General features: G+C 35.5%; 1 long non-coding RNA gene across 1 annotated transcript in view; it reads left to right on the top strand.

The window, feature by feature from the left end:
* The window catches only part of LOC121486419, an 85991-nt gene that overhangs the window by 25208 nt on the left and 34120 nt on the right, over positions 1–26663 (top strand). Inside the window, exon 5 of the long non-coding RNA XR_005986630.1 lies at positions 5568–5680. This is a non-coding gene — a long non-coding RNA (uncharacterized LOC121486419). The remainder of the gene's footprint in view (positions 1–5567; positions 5681–26663) is intronic.

The raw sequence follows: 26663 nt of genomic DNA, 5'->3' as shown, positions 1-26663 counted from the left end.
GATCACTTGGGGAAAAAAGTGAAATTGGATGCTGAGACAAATTGTGAAGTTTTTGGATTAATCCATAAGAAAAGGCGGTAAAATATGAATTTAAAAAGAGGAAATATTAGAAGCTTCAACTGAGTATTTTCCAAGAATTTTTGGCAGTTAATTTACTGCCCATAAGAGATGTTACCAATGTCGATTGTTGGTTATTGTGTCTGCTGCCTGGGAGGAAGGCGCTGCCAAAAAGACAAATGAGAGTTGGTATAAGGAGCAGTTTTACGGAGGAAATGATCAACTTGGGAGATTTAAAAAGTATAAAGAAGTAGAAAAAATTCCCATAACCCTAAAGGGCAACTGATACTAAGATTTTAACATATATCCTTTTAGACTACTCAGAATATACTTTACAGAGCTATTATTTTAAGTACAATTGTAAAAACCATTTTTATACTTAATATGAGCATATCCTCATGTTAATAAGTTTTTTTATAAATAGCTATTTACATATGTATAGAAGAGTCTAATATAAGTGTACCATTTCTTTAATTTTGGACAATTTGATTCCAGATTGGAATTTGGAATCAAATTATGGACTAATTTTGGACTTCAATTTACCATTATTTTTTTAAGAAATTGGCATAATCTGAGATATCTTTATGTATAATCTTTAATTAAATTTTTTGATTATTACTTAGAGTCTCAAACATGTTACTATTGCAACAACTATGTTTGTTTTGCTATGCGGCTTCTACTCTCAGAAGAATTAGGCCAATGTATATTCCCTCAACACAGTGTATCAGAATACCTGCTTACTATACCTTCCTCTATGCTGACACTTGCATTAAAACAAATGGACAAAAGCAAGAAAAGAAACCTGCTAATTCAACATGGTGAAAAACAAAATATCAGCATTACATTGTTGCCTTTTTATTTACTTTTTTGTCTATTCAAATACTCTGAGTCTTTAAAATTGTATGTATGTGTGCATATGTGTATGATATGCATGTGTAAAAATTGTTTGTTTTGACTATTCATTGAGACAGTATTTTAAAATCTGTTTATAAGTGTTTTATACATATCAAAGATTTCTTTTTTCACTTTAATTCACTTTTATTTTATTTTTTTGCAAATACATTTTCCCATTTGTCATTAAAGAGATTCCTGTTTCACTGTGGTGATTTTATGGAATTTCTTAATGTATTTAAAATATTTACCAAAGAAGTAAAATAGTACGAGGCTCAGGGGATCCTTGGGTCAATAAGTGGGCAATAGGCATTTGAAGTCCATAGTAAAGGAGGGGGACATTTAAAAAAAATAATGTTATTTATTTATTTGAGGGAGAGAGAGACAGAGACCATGTGTGAGAGACAGAGAGATCACAAGTTGTGGGAGGAAGGGTAGAGGGAGAAGCAGACTCCTTGCTGAGCAGGGAGCCTGATGTGGGACTCTATCCCAGGATCCCAGGATCATGACAAGAGCCAAAGGCAGATGCTTAACTGACTAAGCCACCCACACACCCAAGAATAGGAACATTTAAAATGGAAGGATACCAAGGATAAATGTTGTCTGTGAATTGCCTAGACTATGAGAGCACTTAATAAATATTTGTTGGCTAACCGCTTCTTAACTCCTGCTTAGAATTTGTCCTACATCTGTCTCTCCTCCAGTCAAGATACAGTAAAGAACTTCTTATGTTCAGTGAGGGCAAAGCATTTCTGTGATTTACAAGTAGGTACAAATTAGAAATCTTTCTGCTTCCATTTTTTGAGCCCCAATGGTTGCCAGGCCTAGATACACTTTGGTGGATCATGTTCTTAGTCGTAACAAAAGCCTATGCCTCTGCCACTTTTCTAGTGTTAAACCTTCCTGGCACAGTTGTGTCCTCCTATAACATAGCAGCAGGAGGGGGAGCCACTGGCTTTTGAGGGTGGGCAAAATTTTAATAACAGAGTAGATGGGACAAAGTGTGATGGGACCAAGAGACTTCTTGGTAAAGCCAGTAGCTGTGTCTTCTCTCCCACATCATACAGTTTTTGAAAGAGATAAATGTTTGCCTCAGATGGTTTTATCTCCTTATAAACAGGTGGCTCCACTGTACTTGATGGCAAGTTTTGGTTAGTGTGATGAACCCAGTCTTTCCGTACTGAGCATTCATTCTGGGATATGGACTAGAATTAATCTCCAGCCTCCTAAGATTATTGTGGTGGATGATTGCAAAAACGAACAAACACCTAATTGTGTGAGATTAAAGTGATTTTTCTGGTATTTTTTCCATCTTCACAATTGATTATGCACCAAGAAAGGACTGTGAATGAACATTAAGGAGTGTACCTGAAGGGGTGTGTGCTCAGGGATGATTCACCCAACAGAATCTTAATTCCACTTTCCACTAACTGTAGTGACTTCAGGCAAGTTATTTTATCTCTTCAACCTACAATTCCTTCATTCTTAAAATAACCTTGAATAGTATTCCCTCCAGTATCAAGCCTCTTGCATCCTGGGCCTTGTTTTCTCAACCCTGGCTTCTGCAGATCCTTTATTCTTGTCTGAGTCTCTGGGTCCCACAGTCAGGGCACTTGACACTTTCTGGGTCTTTTGAATTCCTTGTACGGGCCTTGAAATGTTGCCATGTCCCTAAGTATCTAGCCATTCCCTCTTCGAATGCTGGACTTATGGTACCAGTGGTGTTGTATATAATGCACCAAGCTGTTGAGGGGACTATTCCCTCACAATATAGGCCGCTTTGTCTTCAGGTACTCCTTTCTCTGTTGAGAGCTTTCCATGTGTCCCCAAACCCCTACAGATTTCAAAAGGGGCAAAGTGACCATGGTAGTATTTGTCCTCTGTGCTCTAACTCTTGTCTTCCTGAATCTTTCAATGTTGCTCTTTGTCTCCTTCAGCCCAATCTTCCCCTTTTTTCCTGAGGCTTCTGTACATTTCTCATGTACCATAGCCCAAGATCTTTCTACCTGTGTCTTCAGTTAATCAGACCTGCATCCGGACAACTAATTGTGGATACAATCTAGAAAATCAGGAGTGTCTGGGTGGCTCAGTTGGTTTAGCTGCCTTCTGCTCAGGTCATGATCCTAGGGTCCTGGGATTGAGCCCCACATGGGGCTCCCTGCTCAGAGGGCAATCTGCTTCTCCTTCTCCCTCTGCCACTCCCCCTGCTTGTGCTCTCTCTCTCTCTCTCTCTCTCTCATTGTCAAATAAAAAATATTTTAAAAAAATCTAGAAGACTCCATTATTTTCTTTGGTAATACCAAGTCTTCAAGTCTCTTCTTTGCTTTAAATTTAAAATTTCTCTTTTAAAAGTTAAATCTGAATCTTAGCTCTTTGTCTTTGAATTCCTGCTATAACAACATTTATTGTCCTTAAAGTAAATGAATGCCTGACTAAAAAAAACTTGGTATAAAAAAAGACAAAAGAAAAAAGCAAATTGACATTATTCACTAATTTTCCTCATTGACCCTTCTTCATTATTATTATAACTTGAATGTCTATAATTACTTATTAATAATCAGATTTCAAATTTCAAAATTTAAATTTTATTTTATTTTTATTTAAATTCAACTAGCCAACATCATTAGTTCAGATGTAGTGTTCAGTAATTCATCAGTTGTGTATAACACTCAGTGTTTTATTTTATTATTTTAAAAAATTTTATTTTCAAATAATCTCTATCCCCAACATGGGGCTCAAATTTACAACCCTGAGATCAAGAATCGCACACTCTAATGACTGCCAGGCAGGCACCCCTAAAACTTAAATTTTAAATGAAAATGGTAAAGTTCTACTTGTCATTAATAAATGCACACTAGCTTTTTTTAAAATAAACTTACTGTATCATATTTGATTGGAAATATATCTGTACATCTGAACATAATTATTCTTTTTTGGATGAATAACCTTCCTGAAACTTTATTATTATTATTATGTTAGCTTTACCAGCATATAATTTATAGAATCTAAAATTCAGCTATTTTAATTGTACAATCTATTGACTTTGGACAACTATATAGAATGGTGGAACTACCACCACAAACATGATGTAAAAACATTTCCATCACCCCAAAACATTTCCTCATGCTCCTTTGTAATCAGCACTCATATCCCAATTCCAATCCCTGCAACCATTGATCAGGTTTCTTTTAGTATAGTTAGCTTTTTTCTAGAATTTCATGTAAATGAAACTGTACTTTATGAAGTCTTTTTTGTCTGGTTGATTTCAGATAGCATAATGCATTGGAAATCTATTCATGAGTTGCAGGTGCCAATTGCTTCCTTTTTTATGCTGTGTAGTGTTTCATTTAATGGATATATCACAATTTGATGAGTGTTTGGGTTATTTCCAGTTGTGGCAATCATAAACAAAGCTGCTGTGAATATTCAAGTATAAATTTTTGTGTGGAGAGATGTTTTCATTTCTCTTGGGTGACTCTATCAGAATAGGATTCCTGGGTTTTATAGTAACTGATATTTAACTTTTTAAGGAACTACCAAACTATTTTTCAAATGGCTGTTTTATTTTGAATTCCCACAAGTGACATGTGAGAGTTCCAGTCTCTCTGTATCCATACTAACACTTGACATTTTCAGTTATTTTAATTTAAGCCATCGGAGATGGTACATAGTGTCCTCTCATTGTGACTAGTGACTAAATGTGAAGCATCTTATCATGTATTTATTTGCTTTTTATAATATATTATTTATTAAAGATCTGTTTAAATCTTCTTTTACTGGGTTGTTTATCTTTGAATTACATTTTAAGTGTTCTATGCATAGTTTGGGTTCAGGTATTTTATTGGAGATATGTCCTGCAAACTATTTTCTCCCCATCTATGCCTTTCCTTTTCATTTTCTTAACATGTCTTACAAAAAGCTAAAGTTTTTTCTCTTGAAATGTTGGTAAGATCTAATTTGTCAAAAATTTTTTTTTCATTTTGTGATTGATTTGTGTGTGTGTGTGTGTGTGTGTGTGTGTGTAGCCTAAGAAATCTTTAACAAATTCAGGATCACAAAAATATTCTTCAATTTTTCTTCTAGTAGTTATATAGGTTTGGCTCATATAGTTAGCTCTTTATTTTGAGTTAAGTTGTGTATATATAAAGTTAGGGTTGAGTTTTTGTTCGTTTGCTTGCCCTGTTTCAGTTTTTTTCCACAGGGATATTCAAATGTTTCTGGACCGTATGCTGAAAGGATTATCCTTTCACCATAAAATTATCTTGGCATCTTTGTTGAAAATTAAATGTCTATATATGTGTTAGTCTATTTCTTCACCCTGTTTTCTGATCTCTTTATCACTATATGGTTATGATTATAGCACTATTATACTTGACTACTATAGATTTATAATAAGTCTTGAAATAATGCTGTCATTTAGTATAAATCCTCCAGCTTTGTTCTTCTTTTCAAAACTGCTTTGGCAATTCTAGATCTTTTGTATTTCCATATACATTTAGAATTAACCCAAGAATTTCTCCAAAAGCCTTGCTGAGACATCAATTGGGATTGTGTTGAATATTTAGATGAATTTGGGGGAAACTGACATATTTACACTATTGCATTTTTTCTATTCATAGATATGACTGTATTAGTCAGCTTGGCTGCCATAACAGAACACCACAGGCTGGGTGACTTAAACAACAGAAATGTATTTTCTCCCAGTTCTGGAAGCTCAAAGACCAACATCCAGGTACTGGCAAGTTTGGTTTTCAGTAATGCTTCACTTCTTGGCTTATACCCAGTCACCCTCTTGCTGTGTCTTCATATGGCCCTTCCTTTGTGCATATGTCTGGGGGTGGGCAGGAGGAGAAAGAGAAAGAGAGAGAGAGAGAGAGAGAGAGAGAGAGAATGTTGTGTCTTCTTCTTCTTGTAAGACACCAGTCTTATTGTATCAGGACACTAGCCTGACAACCTCTCAAATTATTCAAACAAGCCAATCGCATCTTCCCATGGGAACCAGAGGTCACTCCACTCTCTGGTTTTCATTTCCTGGCCTCAGGAAATCTTTAAGGTAGGAAACAGAAGTTGTTGGAATCCAAACTACTTGCCCATATTTTGTGAAGGCCTGAGTCATATAGTTGAAGAGACAGCTAGGATACAGGAGAATGGAATTGTTTGAAGACAGTTGAGGTTGAAAAAGAGACATTGCTTCAGTACCTACAGCTTTGAAGTTTACCTAGGGACTCCAAAACTTAGTCTAATGGCCAATCTTGGAAAATCTTCCATCCTATACTCTCTTAGTGTGACATGAAAACAGAGTTATTGATTTAGATGGACTATGAAGGCTTAGATCAGTATGGAGAAGAAACTACATTTTTTTCCGTAATTATAATTTCTGTTGGCCCAACTGAAGAAATGAAGGTCAAATTTAAATTGATTTAAGAAAAGTAAAGAGATTTAAATTTCTTGAATATACGAGTTTATGTTTTATATTTTCTAAAATTGCTAGATTGTTACACATGCACGGACTAAATAATGAATAAATAAGTAGTTACTGGCCATTGAGTCAAAGTCTTACAGTTCTATAGAAATGATAAAAGAAAACTTCGGTGCCACCAAAATAAGGGATTATGTATCCATTTACCCCTTCTCAGTGGATACAGGTGTGGGAATTAATGTGTGACCATCCACAACTATTTATAGCAACAAATAGACTAGGATATTATAAGGTGAAACCCCAGACCCCTATAATGTGGGATCTAGTTTTGGTGATGCATAGAGTATCTGTTACCACAGGTATTGTTTTCTTTATAAGTACGAAAATTTCTTTGTTTCAAATGACAGATGATTGGAAGTATTATTTATTTATTTTTTTGGCAAAGGCTTGTAAAGCCTAGGCAGAGAGAATGTTTTGGATACCCAGTTCAGAACCTAATCACCACAGAAGTCAAGTCTGTCACTCAACATATACAGTTACTGTTTGTCACTATTTTGAGATGCTTCTTTCTTGGTCTTGAAAAATCTTCTCAAACAGCAAAAAAAAAAAAAAATCGCTAAACAATTATAAAATGCCTAATAAAATCTTAACAGGGTTTTTTCTAGGGCTTCTATCTTTGATGGCTACCTTTTCCATATGACAATTAAATACTATATTATCCAAAGAGAAAACTGTACTGGAATTTTAGATTTTAGAGCTGTTATGAAATTTGTCACAGAATAAGTTTCAAGTATTAGCATTGGTTTGGTGCATTGCCTTCTGTCTTTTACTATAAATATGTTTTGTAATTTTGGTGGATAGGAAAGGTCACTCACACTCTCCACCATCCCCTATCCCTCCATCACCTCACATAAAATAACATTTTTATGCTCCTTGAAGTTTTTCCAGGTTTTAGTCTCATCAAATTGTAATCTTTGATAATCTTCATACAAGTATGAATAAAATGTAATGATTAGGCCAATCTAAGTGTCATATTTGGTAGGTATTTCATTGATTTCTAAGTTTAAAAAGAGTTTGTTTCTAGAAAATTTTAAATGCATAAACCCTGCAAGTCATAATGTTTTTATGGCTTGAGGAGAATTTAGAGTTTGTAGTTGTAGTAAAATGAATACTAGATGATAAGTCAGAAAGCTTAGATTTCTGTCCTGGTTTCACCAATTGCTAGCAATGTGATCTGATGTTTTTTGAAATTCTTTTCTTTCTTTCTTTCTTTCTTTCTTTCTTTCTTTCTTTCTTTCTTTCTTTCTTTCTTCCTTCCTTCTTTCTTCCTTCCTTCTTTCTTTCTTTCTTTCTTTCTTTCTTTCTTTCTTTCTTTCTTTCTTTTCTTAAGATCATTTATTTTAGAGAGAGTGAGCATGAGTAGGAGAGGCAGAGGGAGATGAAAAGAGACTCTCAAGCAGACTCCATGCTGAGTGCAAAGACTGATGGTGGGCTGAATCGGGCAACCTTGAGATTGTAATTTGAGCAGAATGCTTAACTTATTGCATCACCTAGGCACCCCTGTTTTTTTTGTTTTTATGTTTGTTTGTTTTTAAGATTTTACTTATTTAAGAGAGCACGTGCGTGCACACGCACACACATACACACACACACACACACACACACACACACACGAGGGGGGGAGGGGCAGAGAGAGAGAAAGAGAGAGAGAGAAGCAGATTCTCCACTGAGCAAGGAGCCTGACATGTGGCTTGATCACAGGACCCTGAGATTATGACTTGAGCCCAAGGCAGATGCTTAACCAACTGAGTCACCCAGGCATCCCCCTCTTTTTTTGTTAAATTGAAGTATAGTTGACACACGATGCTACATTAATATCAGGTGTACAACACAGTTGTTCAACATCTCTATGCATTATGCTATGCTCACCACAAGTAGCTACCACCTGTCACCACAACACTGTTTTAATACCACTGACTATATTCCCTATGCTGTGCATAACTTTTATCTCTATAACTTATGCATTCCATAACTGGAAGCCTATATCTCCTACTGCCCTTCACCCATTTTCCCATCCTTTCACTTCCTATCAATGCGATCTTAAGTATATTTTCTATGAGCTTCTTTTTTTGTATTTGTGCAATGGAAATTCAATCCTTGCTTGTCTAATCTCACACTTTATTGTGAGAATCCAAGAAGATAATGAATGTGAAGATGTTTTGTATTGAGTGAAATGTTCTATAGATTTGGGTTATTATCTGCTACAGAGCTGTCCTTTCATAGACAAGGAAAGCAAAGCCCAGTTTTTTAGTCATTCAAGGCCAAAGAAACAACTCTGAGAAATATAAAGATTTTAATATAATAATTCTGAAGCATTCTGATAAGCCTTCTGGATTTTCTCTATTCTAGATTGTATATTCTTGCCCCATACCCAGATCTGTTAATGTAAAAAGTAAGTAAAAGACAGATCATTTCTACAGTGGTTAAGTATATCTTTCATTCCATGATTGCTTCTAGCTATCCACTTGCAGCTAAAAAAAGAATGAATTTTGAGGGGCATATGTGATTTTTAGTTGCAAGCATAAACACAATTATTCCCTAGGCTCCCTGAATATAGCAAAGTCATGTCAGGTCTCGGTAAACTATGGGAGATGCCATTGCTGTGACTTCATGTAATCTCTAAGAGGTTTCCTTTTTGTTTACTTTGTTTAAGAGAGGAGGATCTCTCTCAACTCTTTTTACTGTTAAATCTACACTACTTAGAACACTACCTTGCATATATATGATAGGTTTCAATGGATATTTGTTAAATAAATGCTTTTATAATGAGAACTCAAATGAGTTACTAATAGTCATTTATGTGTATTTGGAAAGAATGTGGTTGGTAGATTTAAATTTATTGTGTATCAAAAATTTTATAAATGATACTGGGATATGTGTAGGAAAAAAAACCCTTTCTTGGAGTTTCCTTTTTGATATCTAGGCAGGTGGGAGATGGAGTGGGGAGAGCATGGAGAGCAAAGAACAATGAGAATTCAAGTTTTACAGAGAAAAGGAGCAAAACTTTACTCTGTAGCCTCAGGTAGCAATGGATTCTTGAGCATAGAATGTATTGGGATATGTCAATATCATAATTGGCAATAGAAAAAAATTATAGGAGATCATTTCTGAGATAAGACATTTAGACAAAAAAAACCATACTAAAGATACAAAGACAACGTAGAGAGGGGCACATGAGGAATTCTAAAAAGAAAAAAAAAATAGTTTCCCAAATGTGTGTGTGTGTGTATAAATAAATGTGTTTATATATATATATTATATATAATATATAAAAATATATATTATATATATTTACATATATATAATAATCATATACATGTGCACCAATTATGTGTGTGCATGTATATAGCAAATGTATTTTATTCTCTATTTGAACTTTCCATCAATATGCAAAGGCAAAGCAATATTAAGTTACTTTCTTGGTTTCATGTTTTTCAGGAAGGGACAGGGGCTTAGCTGATAACGAATGCGTATGGCCTTTGAAATCAAATTCTGTGGGGATCCCTGGGTGGCTCAGCAGTTGAGCACCTGCCTTTGGCCCAGGGCCTGACCCTGGAGTCCTGGGATCGAATCCCACATCGGGCTCCCTGCATGGAGCCTGCTTCTCCCTCTGCCTGTGTCTCTTCTTCTCTCTCTCTGTATCTCACATGAATAAATAAAATCTTTTGAAATCAAATTCTGGTTCAGCTGTTTAACCTTTTAGAAACTCAGTCACCTCATCTTTACAATGCAGATAATAATAATGAGATTTGTTGAGATACTTAAATATGTAACTACCCAGCCTAGTGGCTTGACATGTGATCTTCCCTGAGTGTCCCTTGGTGGGGATGTAAAAGCAATATATGATGTGGATCCCTTAACAATATTTTGGGGAGCCAAGATGTATTCATTTGACACAAAGAACAATAGGTAAATGGTAAGATGTTAAACTAAATCATAGGCAAACACTCTACAGTACAAAGAAAAACTTCTATGACCAGGTGAGGAAGGACAGTGACTGATCTTACTTACCAGTCAGTGAAAAGAAATGGGACTGCCAGGCGTGGGCAATCTTTCTGGGAAATCTGCTGCTTCTGCAGAAGAACGAGGGAGGCAGTTTTCACACGACTCATTGACACGGTCTCTGTACCACACTTAAATAAGATAAATTATTATGTTAACTAGAGACTGGATACTTTGGGAGAGGATATGTTTATTTCCAAAGAGATTTTTTTTTAATTCTCCAAGGTTTTAAGAATGTAAATTTGCTCAATCTTGGATTTCTTGAATTTTACCTAATTTGGGAAGAGGGTATCATAAGATTAAGATATCCCAGTAGAGAAGAGAGCAAATCAAACATAATCCTAGAGAAATAATTTCCTGTTTTAATCTTCGTTTTGCTCTTTCCTCCAAACTTCATGCTATTGGCCAAAACATATTAGATTAGAATTCAACGTCTTTCCCCACCCCCTTGGGAAACTTTGCTATGCTAAAAAATGTAATTAAAATGAAAAATATGACTTTTGTATTTTGTTATTTTTGACTTTTTGTATTTTGTTAGCCTCCTATCTCTGCTATAAAAATACTTGAATATATCATCAGACTATAAGGAGGTATCATGCTGCTTCTTAGGGAAAATTGCAGCTGCTAGACAGTCCGTGTTTTGAGGGGATATTAAGAGATATGAAGGACTGAACAGTTTTGAAAACACTTTGTTAAGAGTCTGAGATCTGATAAATTATGTAGAGACTCAAAGCACTGAGATCCCGTTATTGGGAAAAATTGAAGACTTTCTCTGCCAATCTAGGCTAGTTTTTGGAATACTTGTTTTTATGCTTCAAGCAATAAAAAACATGGAAAGCAATAGTAATGGGAAGAAAATATACATAGTTTCTACTCACATAACTTTTATTTCACGCCTTTTCCTTTAAATTGAAGCAGGTATAAAACTGTTTTAGAGCTGAAACAGTGTGTCTGTGAGTCAGCTTTTCATAGGGCATTGTAACAGGATCCTGTGTACCTCACAAAATCACGGATATAGGATACAGATAACACACACACACACACACACACACACACACACACAGAGTTATTCAAAATGTCAGGTGACCCATATAAACAGATGTTTCTGGTTGGGGGATCATCATTTAACCTGATGGTATCACAACTCTATTTTGTAATCTGGATCCAAATGCAAATCATGGAAGTGTCAACACTGTTAATATTCTGGTGGTAGATGAGTTGGCAGTCTGGGCATCTGGTTAGCTTAGAGAGAAGCTAACAGCTATACTTCTCGTTTAGTGGGTACAACTTGACTTGCCACAGGGCTGGCAGGCATTTTTAAAGCTGGGTTACTTTCATAACAAATACCAGATGCCAGCTAGATTTGTAAACATGAGCCAGGTTTCAAATAAATCTGGTTGAACTTAAATATTAATGTGCCCTACTGGAAACTCTGTGTTCTACTCATATAGCTTTCCAAAGCTTCACACATGCAGTTTAAGGAATGAATTCCTGAGGCTCCAGGGTGGGGAGGTGGAGTGAGAGCTGGGGGCAGCGGTTGCCAGTGTGTGATTTACAAGGAATGGAGTTGGTTTCTAAAGGCCAAAGAGGCTGGAGGGCAAAGAAGGAGCACTTCTGTTTCATTGGGGTGTGGGGGTGTGGGGAAGACTTTGTGATACTGAAGAACCATTATGATGAAACCAGGAGGCTTTATCTCCTGTTTCTCTCAATGCCAAGTAATAGTGGACTGAAACTAGGAGATGTGAGTTGGAGACTTTTCTTTTTTATGAATGATATGCACTCTTCACTTTCTGGGCCTTAGTGTTTGTAGTTACCATGTACAAGTGAGTATAGTAATTTTTCCTACTGTACATATAGTTCAAAAATTGTAAGAGTAAATCGAAATACAACTGTGAAGTTTTGTTACTCTAATGGTTCTCTGGAAAGCTCTAGAGACACCATCATATTCTCTACAAATATATACTTGCTTCTATTGTTATATATATTTTGAAGTATGTTTTGGAATTTATTTGACTTTAAATTTTTACCAAAATGAGATAATGCATGATCTCATTATTGAACTTAAGTACACGCATCCTGTGCTTGTTTTTTATATATGAAAATCATTGAATGGACATGTGGAGTCAGAATTCTACTGCACAAGGAATGACATTTATATTTATATTTATAAATAAAATCTTTCATAAAATGGTACAGTAAGTATTGCATACATGAGTTAGTATTTAAAGACAACTAAATCATGGTTACATTTTGATGTCACATGTTGTGGTTGGCTGACTTTGAGAAAGTCATTTTGCTACTACTGGCCTCAGTCTCCATATCCATACAATGGGGCTATGTTTCAGGGTTAGGAAGACATATGCATGTTAACTATTTAGTACAGTTCCTGGCTCATAGAGAGCACAATATTAATGTCAGCTATTAATACTGAATATTATTTAGAAGACAGTTTTCTGCTAAGCTTTAAAAAATTGGGCTTATTGAATAAAATTAAATAAATATATAATCAGCATGATTACTTTGGCACAAAGATAAAGGAAATTGATAAATAGTTAAAGGAATGTTTATCAATTCTCTTTGTCTATTCTGTTTAACACTATACTCCAAGATTTACAAAGATGAGTAGGGTATAGTCAATATATGAAAAAGTTCATGTGCTGGGGATGCACAGTATGACCAATGACTTTACAGTTTAACTAGTCATCTGATGGAGCAGTCATGGAATTTCAGGGAAGAGACATTTGCATCTGAGTCAACCTCATTATGAGGCAAGGATAGGAGTTAAGTCTCCAGAGAGATTTCTTAGATGAGAAGATGCTTAAGCTGAGTCTCAGTGGTAGCAAAGGAAAGGAGATGATTTCCAGGCAGACGAACAGGATTGGCCAAGTTGCAGAGGCCTGGAAAAGTCTGGCAAGTTCATCAAAATGAGTAGGTGTCAGACTGTCTTGTAGGAAATATTGCTTTGGGAATGTGACGAAAGAATGCACTATCCAGGAAAGGAGACACAGAAGAGGATGTGGGTTCTGCCTTGAAGGCCGACCTTTGGCAAAGTGATTGGGATCATGAATGAATGAATGAATGAATAGAGGGGAGGAGCATGGACAGAAGTAAACCAACAAAACAAAACAAAGTTCAGATAAAGATGTTGCTGCGATCCAGATGATGATATAAACTAAGTTGGTGGCAGAAGTAGAAACAAGTGGAGGAATGAGAGAGAGAGGGATCAAGGTGGTGGAACCAACTGTCATATGAGGAAGAACATAGGATAAAAGACTAGTCATAGATTTCAGACTTGGGCAACTCAAAGCAAAATAACCTGTTCCTTAACATCCTTCAGGGAACTTTTTTTTCCTGATTTCTTCTCATCTCTGTAATTGGCTTAGTGCCTAAATCTTTCAAAAGGTATTATGTTTCAGAGCAATTTCTCAGAAAATAAGCATCACCAGGTATCAGATTTAGAAATCCGAGCAACACCTTACTTCATCCATCCACTCCCAGGGACTTTGGTGATCTTCCCTGCACATTAAATTCAATTAGATCATTTGTTTTATGTAAAGTACACCAAACCAAATGTGATGTTTGGGGTAAAAACACATTTAAAAAAAATACTAAGCCTGAATTGAAAGTATGTAGATGAAAACTTTCAGATCAGTATAACGTAATACTGACCTTAATTGAAAATTTGCCTCCATTTCCAAAAACATGAAATACTACGTATAAACAGATACCACTCAATTTCAGAGGGGATCTTGAATCTTTCCTAAAGTCTGCTAATGAATCCCAACATAAAAACCTCTGATCTACATGACCTATTAGGTCCTTCCTAGCAATCTATGCGAGAAAGAATGTGTATATGAAGACAGGAAGCTGAGGGATAGGAAAGACAAAGAATGTATGAAGAAAACTATAGCCCTATTTTCTTCCTCCTCCTCCTTCTGATTATTATTATATATAATCCCATATTATTATACATTATTGTTAATTATTATAATTATCTTGATTTAGTACACTGAATTTTAATGCAAAGTGTATTATTAAGTTGACCTAAGTTTGATAGCTCTGCCAATAGCTTAACGTGTCTCTTTATCACCTAAGATAAAATCTACTACAAGTGTAAAAATTAACCCTAACCAAACCAAACTGAACCAAATAATTCCATACTTTCCAAGAACAAGAGAAGATTCCTTTTCCCCGCTTGGATATGCATGTTTTCTTAATAATATTTTTTTTAAAAAAAGATTTTTACATATTTATTCATGAGAGACACACAGAGAAGCAGAGACACAGGCAGAGGGAAAAGCAGGCTCCCTGCAGGGAGCCTGATGCGGGACTCAATCCCAGGACCCTGGGATCACAACCTGAGCGAAAGGCAGATGCTTAACTACTGAGCCACCCGGGTGCCCTCTTAACAATATTTCTAACAAAAACATCTAGAAATATTTGTGACAGGTTGTATTGGTGGGAGTTGTACATTTGGAATGGGTCCAAGTGTGTTGGATGTGTAAAGAGAGATTGAAAGGTGCTTTTGCATGTTACTTTCTAACCTGATTAATCTGTCCTTATATCTATTTTAGTTATGATTAATAATTATATCTGTCAGGTTGGCAAGATGGTCAGCTCTTGACCTTGAAACACCATACTTTGAGTTGGTTTTTATGAAAAGGAGATGGAGAAATTAAAAAAATATGCCTTACATGTACACTTGTCTTTTTATTATTGCTCAACAAAATAACAATTTGCATTTACTTTTCTCTCCAAAGCATCTAGTTATGAATCATTTTCCAACTTGGGAATTTTCAAAATTGAACCACTTCTAAACAACCCATATCAAGTTCTTATTTGGTTATTTCTTTGGTCGACTGGAGTTTTTATCCTCTCTGTAAATCTAAAGTTAGTTGCAACTTTGATTTTGATATTTGACTCTTGAATAAACGTCATAAATGTGGTGACAGAATTATGTATGAATTTCAAAAGTTATATTTAGTGCAAGGTCTTCACCAACTGCCTTAGTAAGTTTAACATATTGTGGTTTTTATTTTAGTTTAAAACGGAAAATGCACTTAGTTTCTCAGTATTCCCAGGATTTAAAACAGTCAGTGAATCACCAAAACAAACAAAGCAGGAGAAATCACAATATTTATGAAGAATCCACAGTATGTATAAGAATATGAAAATCACCAAGAAGATGAAAACTATTTCTAAACAGTGCTTTATATTCAATTATTCTAATTTCAGGTGCAAATATAAGCCATGTGATACATTAACTTTTTTTTTTTTTTAATTTTGAACATGTATGTGGCTGGCTTTACAGAAGAGCAAAGATTAAAATTTTGCAAACAGCTGCATACTGTTTGTAAAATTGGAAGGACTGGAAGGAATAAACTTCGTGGTTAAAAGCTGCGGAGTCAGGTAGAGATGTATTCAGAGCTTGGCTCCCTCTCTTGCTGATCGAGTAAAGTGAGCAATTTCTTAATTGTAAAATGGAGATATTGCCCTTTCTTTATGAGACTGTTTAAGAGATTAAATCAAATGACATGCATCACCTTATTTTAATGGCTTTATAAGACCTTAATGCTGTTGGCATGATCTGCTTCACTCCTTCTGTCCCTCTTAGAATGTAAAATCACACACACACAGACTTTAACTATTCTGTTCACCATTGCATTTCTTACTTAAAAAAAATTTTTTTTTTGTTGAAGTGTAGTTGACACACAATGTTACCTTAGGTTCAGGTGTACAACATAGTGATTCAGTAGGTTTATAGATTATATTGTGCTCACCACAAATGTTGCTACCATCTATACAATGCTATTACAACATCATTTAGATTTCTTGCTGTACCTTTTATTCTTGTGATTTATTCATTCCATACCGGAAACCTGAATTTCACCTTCTTCTTCATCTATTTTGCCCATCCCCCCCATCTGCCAGTCCTCTAGCAAACATCAGTTTGTTCTCTGTATTTATCAGTCTGTTTCTGCTTTCTGCTTTCTGTTTGTTTACTTGTTTATTTGTTTTGTTTTGTGTTTTAGATTCTACACGTAAGTGAAAGCATATACTATTTGTCTTAGCAAAATGCCTTCTGGGTCCATCTGTGCTGTCACAAATGGCAATATCTCCACCATTCCATTTCTTAGAATAGTATATGCATATTGTAAATGTTTTGTAGATGTTGAATCAATGGGTCAATGTTTAATACCAAGCTAAACGGATTTTGTATTATTTTCTGCGACAATGAAAGCCACCAAAAGTTTTTAAATGTGAGGGGTAGTCAGTGGTGGTAGCAAAATAAGGTATCAAAGAATATAGACCTAACAATAGCATATTAAATATGTGGTTGGGAGATGAAGTGGAGATCAATCCTGGTGGGAGGAATCATTACTTAGATCTGATTTCACGTGACTTTGGAATGATAAAATGAGTTTCAATAATCTTCACCTTAAAATAAATGGTTCCACATTAAAAACCATGCCTTTTTGGTTTGATACCTTACAATTATCTCATCATTTCTAAAATAGTAAGCCTAAGATCTTTTTTTTCCAGATTTCTTTTTTTTAATTTACTTATTTTTATTTTTTTATTTATGATAGTCACTCAGAGAGAGAGAGAGAGAGAGAGAGAGGCAGAGACACAGGCAGAGGGAGAAGCAGGCTCCATGCATCGGGAGCCTGACGTGGGATTCGATCCCGGGTCTCCAGGATCGCGTCCTGGACCAAAGGCAGGAGCTAAACCGCTGCGCCACCCAGGGATCCCAAGCCTAAGATGTAAATCTCTAAACATTTCTTACTAATTAGAGAGTAAAATGGTTGCAGGAGAAAGGCATGATTTCTGCTGAATAGAAGTACCACTGATTCATCAGTCTTCCTACTTTTGAGGAATAGAGGAAATGCTGAAATGTCATTTCTATACGCATGTTGTGGTCTCACTTTTGAAAGTTTGCACATCCAGTCTGTTCCAGGCTGGCCCGTATTTTGTTTGGATTTGTATGCTCAGAGGACAGAGGGGCCACTTTCCATCTTGCTCATGCATCTGAGCCAAGGCTGAAGTGCCCTTGAGATTTCAACAGGAGTACTGAATTTTGCAGAGTTATGCCAAGTTCAGAAGAAGATGAAAAATGAGCCATGCTGAGTAATTGGCCTTATTTTCGGAGTCTCTCAGTGAAACAGAAATATATGTAGTACTGCTTAGATATGAAGCTAAAGATTTTCAGCAACCACAGAATTGACACTGATGTGCAACAACAGATCTTTCTTGTTCCTGTATTTGCCTGAATAGAGAACACATTTATATTTCCTTCCTTCTACTTGCCTACATGATTATTTTACACTTCTCAATCTTTTGTCTATCTCTAACATCTCCTTTCTTCTCCTTCCCAGCAGGTTAGCTCAGCTGATATCTCAGTCATTGTGACATACCAGACAAGAACTACTACTTCACCTTTCCTCCATAAAAATCTGTAACCTACTTGCATGCTTACTGCTTCTGCTCTCTCTCTCTCTCTCCCTCTTTTTCATACATAAATTAATATACATTTATTTTATAAATATATAAAATTTATATTTTCTATATATACATGTTTATGTATAATAGCATTATGGAGTAGTCCATAATGTGTGTATATATTATATATATATATATAAAGGGTCACTGCTCCTCACAGAGACCCCCCATCCATCTGGGATCTGTCCTCCCTTCTCACCTATTACTGACTTTGTTTCTCTAATTACCTCACCCCACCCTCAACCTCTTCTACACAGCCTCTCTTTCTCTACAGAATTAGTTCTATGGACAAACAACTCTTAATAATCTCTTCTTGTTCTCCTGCATCTTCAGCTAACAGCAATTTCCATGTAACCTTTGACAGGAAATTTCCTACAAGAGTTATTTCCAGAAGCTTTTGTATTTTGCACCTTCCATTCTTCCTTTCATGGCTCTAATTCAGAAGTGAGATGACTGGGCCAAACTTACACAAATGTAAAAATTGAATTAATTTTGTAAGTATATTAATATAGATTATATGACTGTATATTTTCACCAAAAAGCGCTAGTTCCACCACAATTCTGAGGTTTTGGAGAGGCTAATGAAAAACCTTTTATCTCATGGTGCGTGAAAAGCTCTGTTATTTTGGAATGGACTTAAAAAGGTTTTTAACAGAAGTTAATCTAAAATGAGGAAGGATTCACATTAAAATGCATTGATTTAATTCAAATGTTATTTGTAACTATAATAACTTTGGGGGGGAAATGCAGTAAACTAGGTTCACAGATTTGTCTTCATTTTCTTCCACACATTTCTGAAGATAATAGCACAAATCCAAGAAAATCTCATATATGTCCAGGCTTATATCTATATTATTCAACATATCTCCTGTTTATAGATTTAAACATTTGTAAATTTATAAATCTATAAATTTATAAATTATTTTCTTGAACAGGCATAACTATTCTCCATCCAGTAGCCTGGATGCAATGTGCATGGAGTATTTTTTTAATGTCATCATTTCTCAAGAAGAAAAAATACAGTCAAAATTAGCTTATTAAGTTGATATTTTATTTCAATGTGTTTCAATGCATAATTCATAATTATTATATCTGTCAACTCATAGATTACGTAGACCCTCTTAATGTGTTTAATGAGTTTTTCAATAACTCTGTAAGGCATTAGTCCAAACACAGTTTTTCTTAGTAAACCGAAAGCTAACAATAACATCTGTGAAACTTGTGATCCCTTTTTTATACTTAATAAATTTGACAGTTTATTTGCTTGGCCAAATAATTGGGCATGACAGTTAAGACTCTTTTAAAATAAATTAAACATCACAATTTCATCATCTTTTACACATAAATATTTCCTTGTACAAATAGTCAGCCTTTGAAGATGTTTAATAAATTATAATATTCACGCTTCATCATTGTTAATTTTGGAAGTTTCTTTTTGAGACATATTGCAACTTTTATTTTCTATGCGTTGACTATATCAGAGTGCCAAAGCACTCTCAGGACATACATTCAGGTTGCAAATTAAAGACAATTAGCAATAGTATGGATTTTCAGAAGGTTCACGTGGCCAAAGTATTTGGTTATAAACAGATATATTTGGATATAACAGATATTCTGGTGAATGTGTTACATTGTTCTGAAGACAATTCATATAGAAACTACATTGGAAGAAAATTTTAAGTATGAAAAATTTAAGTATTGATGAGTGAAGCAACCAGAAGGATTTTAAATTTGTTCATCCATTTCAGAAAATAATTTTTAATTATTAAAATTGAAAATATGTATTATTTCTTGTTATTCAAAAATTTTAAGGCTATACTCACAACTACTTATTTGCACTTGGCTATGATAACAAAGATTCTATAGCATACTGTTTTAACAGGAAAAGAAGTTGAAACAAATAACAAAGTCCTTAAAGAATTGAAAGAATAAACAAAACATGAAATTTTGAGGCGCCTGGTTGAGCATCTACCTTTGCCTCAGGGCATGATCCTGGGGTCCTGGGGTCGAGTCCTGCATTGGGCTCCCCACAGGGAGTCTGCTTCTCCCTCTGCCTGTGTCTCTGCCTCTCTCTCTGTGTGTCTAATAAATGAATAAATAAAATCTTTCAAGAAAAAAATATGAAATTTTGGTCTATAATAGTTGAAATAAAAATATTACACAGCAATAGAAATGAGTGCAACATGACTGCATGCAAGATTAAAAATTAATATCAAGGCATATTTTAGAGAAAAATGCTAATTTCACAAGATTATATAGAATACAACACATTTACATGAATATTAAAAATACACAAAAGGAAGAAGTATCTTGTTTAAGGATACAAACATTCCTGGAAATAGTCTAACAAGAAGAAGGTGAATACAAAATTTAGAATAGTGGAAGAAGGGAGGGAAAGAATGGAACAAAAAAAAGAATCAAGGTGATAGATATGCAGGTGTTTATTGTATTTTTACTTTATACCTCATATTATTATTTATAAATATTACCTTGTAGCTATTTAGTATTGGACAAAAACAAATTTTCAGAAACTCAGTTGAACATTTCAGTAATTAAGCTTTGGGAAAGACATTGCTTTATATGTCCATCTTGGCTCAGTGAGTTTATTGCTCTAGTTAGGGCTTACTTGGAAACCAATTCAGCTAACTCAAAAAAGAGGCAGGATACATTCTGAAAATACCAATATTTCATGCATATTATGCCCAGACAGGCTTTATGGGGTTTAGAACCAGGATATAACACAAGAGGGATAGAAGCAGATCTCTCTGTCGGTCTTCTTTTTTCTGGTTCCTTCCCTCTCTCTTGCATGTTCTCTCTTGTATGAGCTCTTAGATTTGTCCCTTGCCCACGACACCAACTTTGTCTGGTATTCCACAGTTTCTTTCTTAGCGCAGTGACTCAGTCCACATCATTACACGGTAATTCTCAAATATGCCTACTCTGGCTGTCCACAACCCCTCGGTTGCTTAGTATGTTGGTAAGGCCACGGAATCTGACTCGTTACAGATCATTTTGACTGACTTGGAGCCAGTTGCTTACCATTCATGGCCAGAATGAAAGTGATAGGACGAGACGCAATGTGCATCCTACAGAGGCTGAGGTCTGGAGAGAGATTCTGAGAAGAGAGAGTGGGACATGGCAGCCACTTCAAAATACACTCAGATTTATATTACGTTGAGTCTTAAGTTTCTCCATTGTGGTGCTTCCAGTCATTCAATCTGAGCTAACTATTCTTGGGATAAATAAACATTTCCCTAGTGGATGTTGTGATCTCCTAGCCTCTGCATTCTTGTTTCTTTAAGGTGATGTTCTGCTACTCCAGGAACTTCAATTAGAGATCAGGAGAATGGGAATTGAATTGTCTTCCCCTGAGATGACTAGTTCCCTGATGAGGTGTTTTAGATTTCAAAGAGCTGTCTAACAGCTGGTGCGTCCTCCCTAATATTAAACCCTCCTTTACCTTTCCTTTATGCACGTTGGTAGTAGGATAGAAGTGGTAAACTTCCAGAATCTCTTAGTTTTCTCTGTGGGCCCACTAGATCAAGTCAGTTTGGTGGGATAGATTACCTACTTACACCACTGCTGCAGGAAATGAAAGGGACCAATTGAAAGGGTATGGGTGGGTGACCAGGGAGCTACTTTTAGTACAGAAAAATCCCACAGCTCATTGTAGGCAGAAGAGCTACGCTTCCCGTGCTGGACATGCATCTGGATAGTGTCAGATCCCATTCTCCCTTCTGGATTCTGCTATGTCGTTTTGTGAAACAAGCGTCTACAGGTTGTGTTCACCAGCCTCCTCTGACCACCCGATTCCTATTAGGTTCTGCCTAAGAAGCACTAGTGGGAGAAAGTAGAAGAAGAGGTGAAACTTCCCTCTTCGCATTTCAGTACTTCTTTTTGTTTACCCTGCTCTTCTGGTCCTCTGTGTTAAAGTCATGTTCTAGAACTATGTGGGGTGTTTTTGTTTTACTTACTAAGCCCAGAGGCATAGGTAGCCACTATCATCTCCTGTTCCGGTTAGGTGGGGGCTTTTACACACTACTTGGACCATTTGAGACCACCTGTCTGAAACTCAGAAGAGGAATTTTGGAGCAAAACTAGACACTCGAGTGTCACCTTGCTCTTTCAGTATGGTAAAATTCATGGCAAATAAGAAACCCAGGTTTGTGTTGGTTGCTGTTAATCCTTACTATATCAGGTTGAATCTAAAAAGTGTTTTAGCTCTTCCTAAATTGGCTGTCTATGTTTAACCAAATTACTTTATCAAATTGAGTTGGAGGGCACTATAAAAAATAGGTTTCAAAATTTCGCCATAAAAAATGTACCACTTCAAGACAAGAATCAAGTGATTTATGAATGACCTCCCTCTAGAAGCACTGGCAGTCAAGCATGAAATTTTATAAATGATTGCCGCTAATTTTGAATAATCCATCCAGTACTCTACTTGAGACTATTTTAAAAATATAATCCACTTAAGTTTTTAAGCACCATATCCCTTCTGATTGCATATAGTATAGGAGTCTTCTCCACTAAGGAAGGATGGGTTCTAAAACTAGTCCTTGAATATGCTTTTTACTTCCTCTGCTATTTTCCAATCAAAAATTTGCATGCATCTTTTCATTTATGAGGACAAATGAAAATAAGAGAAACCATAAAAATGCTATTTGTGAGCAAGTGTTGAAAAAAGCATTATTAACATGAGGATGACTAAAGCTGGTACCTCCTTCTACACTCCTTTCACAGAACCATCCCAAAATAGCATGCATGAGGGCATATCTCCAAGGGGATGTATTTGTTTTTTTTTTTTTTTAAGATTTTATTTATTTATTAATGAGAGAGAGGTAGACACACAGGCAGAGGGAGAAGCAGGCTCCATGCAGGGAGCCCCACGTGGGACTCGATCCTGGGTCTCCAGGATCAGGTCCTGGGCTGAAGGCAGCGCTAAACCGCTGAGCCACCCGGGCTGCCCAAGGGGATGTATTTGTAAAGACATTCTGGAATTCTATCTAAGTGCATGAGAGTCTTTAAAAGTGGGGTGTTTCTGAACATAAATGCTTTTGAATTCTCAAATGTTGTGCTTGGAACAAAAAACTTCCAAGTTGTAAAATTCAGAACTGTAAAAATAAAGACATGAAAGTGAGGACCAATCAGTAGCCTAATTTGAGTCTGGGTCAAGAAGCAGCAGCATCAGGATTTGTAACTACAATGAAGTAAGTAGAGACTCATTGGATTTGATGTCAAGGTAAATCAATGGGAACAACCAGTGAGAGCGATAAAACCTTCCATAGTGGTTTCATTGGTCCTGGAAACTTGACCAAACTAAAACACAGAAGCCAAATAATGAGAGACACCTTGACTTATCCCTTTAGTCTCTAAGAGTAGTAGCTGTACTATGGCGGTTTAGCTTTTGGACATGGAATAAACGTGTAAAGAGGAAAATACTGCACATCTACCCCTAAGACTCCTTGTTCTATGCTAATAGTGCTAATTAATTCTTGCTGGGGATGACTGAGGAGGATTTCACAGAGGTCGTTGTATTTGAACATGATCTTTAAAAACATAGAGAATTTAGACAATATGAAAAGAGGAAGAGGCAAACCAAATAGCATACTTAAAGGAAAATAAAAGCAGTATACTTTAATGAGAAGATAGAGTGCCTGTTTGAGAAACATATAAAGCACCTACAACAGAGAAATAGAAAGTTCTAACCTTTAGATAGTTCTAACCAATAGATAGAAAGTTCTAACCTTCTTATTTTGGGATCAAGGCATGGTATTTGGTACAAATTGATAAACCAAGGATTCTCTTATGGGTATATCAGCAGCACAGGAATGATGAAATTCTAGTGGTCACGTTGAGTATTAATCAGATTTTAAGGTGAGGAACAAAAGTATCAGCTACATTAGACACAGTTCCTGAAGAGGATTCCAGATGAGTTATTCCTTTTATGGTCATTACTACATGCATTCTTTGTAAAGCAATAAACATAATACAATGCAACAGAATGATCATAAAAAGTGTAAGGCAAGGGCCAGAGAACTGAAATGGTATTTGACATCAAGTGACTTGCCTGCGCATCTACATCTTCTGAAAGTCTGGATTTATCATCAGGTGTAAAAAATGTTTTTAAAAGTGGCCATGAAAGACCATCAGCATATTTAGTTTTAATCATTACAACTCAAGGAAGGAAATGGCCTCTCAAGTCAGACCTTCTTATCTTTATGATTAGAATACTCAAATGCATGTCCTGCTGCACATTTTTTTTTTTTTTTGAGATAGTAACATCTTACAGTCACATTTTACTTTCCAAGTCAGCAGTGGTTTTCCTGAATGGAAATGCAATTTACCTTTTGTGCCCAATGAACTTCAAAGAGTTTTTAAAATGTGCTTCAGACACACACTTTTAAATTCTTAACTGCAAAGCAGAATAAAAAAGCTTTCCAGAGGTGAACCTTTTAAATCATAGAATCTGAGTGTCCTGGCAATTTTTAAATCCTGGTGTATCATGAAAACTGAATACTCCTTCAGCCCCCTTGTCTGGTTTAGATTTTCATTGGTTTTCATCTGAATTCAGGAGAAATTACCTTAACAATCTGAAGGAATCACACTCCTCTTTCATTGGATCAAAATGAAAACAAATCATTTTTTTTTTCCATGGAAAAATCCAAGACAGGCTTTTCCCTGGCTGGTGAATCTAAAAGACTCTTTCTAGCTTATTTGGCTTTGTTTTCCTAAATCAAACATGGTGTTTGTCACTAAAATTAACCATTACTGATCACTGACTATACCAATAAATCTGGCAGAAATCAACTAGGCTATAGAGCAAATGAGTAAAAGCTAACATAGCCATGCCATCTCTCTTTCCTGAGAAAAAGGAGAACCAAAGTGTGAAAAGTCACTCAATCTGAGTTATTTTTTATATTAAACATTTTCTTTGCACAAACCCTCTCTTTTTCTAGCCTATTTTCTCTACATTAGAGATACTTATTTCATTCAACACACACGTGTAGTCTAATTTATCTTTTTTTAAAAAATTCTATACCCAAATCGTGTTGAATCCTACTCTTTTCTCCTTTACCATATTTTCCAGATAAATTTAAATGCCTTTTAAACAGTAATAAAGAGTTAGTCTTTAATTTTCGTAAACTGTTGGACCTATAAAATTCTATAGATCCTTTGTAACTTACCTTTTTGTCCTATTCAATACAATTTGTCTAATCAACTAATTGATTTAATCATTTGATTTCAGATATAAAGCTTCCCCTTATGTAAGTGTTCCCATATATATGTAAAAGTGAATGGAAAAACCAGTGTATTTGTTTCTCTTTCTACAATTCTTATGTAGTGACAAGTCTATTCCAAGTTTCCAAGAGGTTCAAACTAAAGAAACCAGGCCAGATATTTGGTGTGCAGAGAGGGGCGGGCGGGGGGGGGGTGGGGGAGACCTTAGAAATACAGTGAATCAGAACAGTCTCAACTTGAAAACCTTTAAATTATTTCATCTATGAAAGATGCTCAGAGAAGTAAAGAATAGTGTAATGATTAATTTCCTCTCGTTATTTTTTTCTTTAAAACCAATTGTATTAACAAAACCTGCCAGCACCTTTTTAATCAGTTCTGTATCTTTTATATTTTATTCAAGTTAAGTTTACTAATCCTATTGTTTGTGTTTAATTTGTATACTTTTATGTGATAAAGTTCCAGCTATATGCCAAGTGGATTCAACCCATCAACATAAGGATTTGGGTGTTCTTTCAAATGTAGGTGACCTTGTTAAGTCTTAGGTATGGTGTGCTGGGAAAGGCCAAAATGAGTACATGTGACTTTCTACAAATGAAGGACATATTTTCTCAAATTATACCATTTCACTAATTGTCATCTCTGTTTTAACTCACAATATTTTCAATAGCTTACGTTTTATAAATATTTGGAGGAGTTGGGGCTTTTTACTTATCAAAACTAATTTTCAATAGATTTAACTCCCTGTCTGTTAAAATGTAAACAGTTCCTGGGAGCTGAGGCAGGTGTAGCCATCCTGCTGGTTTCACCCACATCTTACTGATTAATCTATTGGTCAATACAGCACTGTGTACCCAGTTTCAAAGAATGATGCAAACTGGTGCTAACTGCTGTCAAAGATGTTGATAAATGTTTCTCCTATCACTTAGCTCTCCACTGGTCTCTCCAATTCAAAGGCATTTTGTCAATCGGTAGCAAAAATAATTTAAAAATAAAAGAGGGAGTTGCGATTGCATTAACTTGAACTCACTGAGTCAAATTTGTGTCATCTTTGTAACAGGTCAACTGACCATTTTGAGTAGAATAGCAAACCAATTTTGTGGAGGTTAAAGGTATTAATTGTCATGTGTGTCCCATCCTCCCTGAATAGAGTAAATTTATAATCCATTCCAGATTATGAAGGAAATGGAGGAGTAACCCAGTGAGAGGATTTGAATGTATACTATCAGAAATCTAAAATTGGAAAAGATATATAGATTTGAAATGATACTCTCCTAAAAGGAAGAATTCTCATTAAAACAAACCCATGAAATATTCCTATATTGTCCATCTTAATGGATTGCACATCCAGATTACACCTGGGTTGTTTTACTCATCTTTTTTTCTCCTTTTTTTTTTTTTGAGTGGGAAAATTTTAAGATCTGGAGTCGATGTGAAGAGAAATCGAAATCTTTCTTTTGACAACTTAGTAAGTCAGTTTCAGAGGCATCAGAAA

The sequence above is a fragment of the Vulpes lagopus genome, chromosome 3, assembly GCF_018345385.1.
Source record: "Vulpes lagopus strain Blue_001 chromosome 3, ASM1834538v1, whole genome shotgun sequence".
In the NCBI taxonomy this organism is placed as follows: domain Eukaryota; kingdom Metazoa; phylum Chordata; class Mammalia; order Carnivora; family Canidae; genus Vulpes; species Vulpes lagopus.
This window is presented reverse-complemented; position numbering and strand designations above follow the sequence as displayed.